Source organism: Penaeus japonicus, unplaced genomic scaffold (genome assembly GCF_977035675.1).
Source record: "Penaeus japonicus unplaced genomic scaffold, GWHDUDI00000001_assembly GWHDUDI00000011, whole genome shotgun sequence".
Lineage (NCBI taxonomy): Eukaryota > Metazoa > Arthropoda > Malacostraca > Decapoda > Penaeidae > Penaeus > Penaeus japonicus.
Genome location: NW_028234413.1, coordinates 1,084,170 through 1,085,294, shown reverse-complemented (window position 1 = coordinate 1,085,294; position 1,125 = coordinate 1,084,170).

Here is a 1,125-nt window from a genome sequence, read left to right as displayed (position 1 = left end):
AACAAGACGTTAGCCCCAACAAGTTAGCCACTAGAAGTTAGCCACAAGACGTTAGCCCCAACAAGTTAGCCACTAGAAGTTAGCCACTAGAAGTTAGCCACTAGAAGTTAGCCACTAGACGTTAGCCACTAGAAGCTACCTACATGTAGTTACCCACTAGTAGTAATCCGCTAGAAGTTACCCACTAAAAACTACCCACTAGAAGCTCCTAACTGAGAGTTTCCCACTAGAAGCTACAGAAAAAAAGTTACCCACAAAGAGCTACCCACTGGAAGTTACCTTTTAGAAGATTCCCACTAGATTTTACCCACTGGAAGTTACTCACAAGAAGTTATCCATGGGAAATTTCCTACTAAAAGCTACACACAAAACGTCACCCTCTAGAAGTTACCCACAATAAAAATTACCCACTGATAGTTACCTACCGGAAGCGATACACAAAAAGTTATCGACAATAAGTTACCCACTGGAACTTACCCATTAGAACTACCCACAAGAAGTTACCTATTGGAAGTTACTCACTAGAAGTTACACATTGGAAGCTACCCACAAGAAGTTACCTACTGGAAGTTACTCACTAGAAGTTACACATTGGAAGTTACCCACAAGTTACCTATTGGAAATTACTCTCAAAAAGTTACCCACTTGAAATTGCCTACTAGAAGCTGCACACAGAAAGTTACCCACTGGAAGTTACTTGCTGTCAGGTATTCACTATGAGCTACTCAAAAGAAATTACCTACTGTAAGTTATTCACAAAAAAACAATTACCCATTAGAAGCTACACACAAAAAGTTACCAACAAGCTACCCACTGGAAGTTACCCACTAAAAGCAACATGTTGGAGGTAACCCACTGAAAGTTATCTATTAAAAGCAACATATTGGAAGTTACCCACTGGAAGTTACTCATTGGAAGTTACCCACCAGAAGCATCATACTAAAAGTTACCCATTAGAAGCAACACCACTGGAAGTTACCCACTGGAAGTTACCCACTAGAAGCAACACCACTGGAAGTTACCCACTGGAAGTTACTCACTAGAAGCAACACCACTGGAAGTTACCCACTGGAAGTTACCCACTAGAAGCAACACCACTGGAAGTTACCCACTGGAAGTTACTAA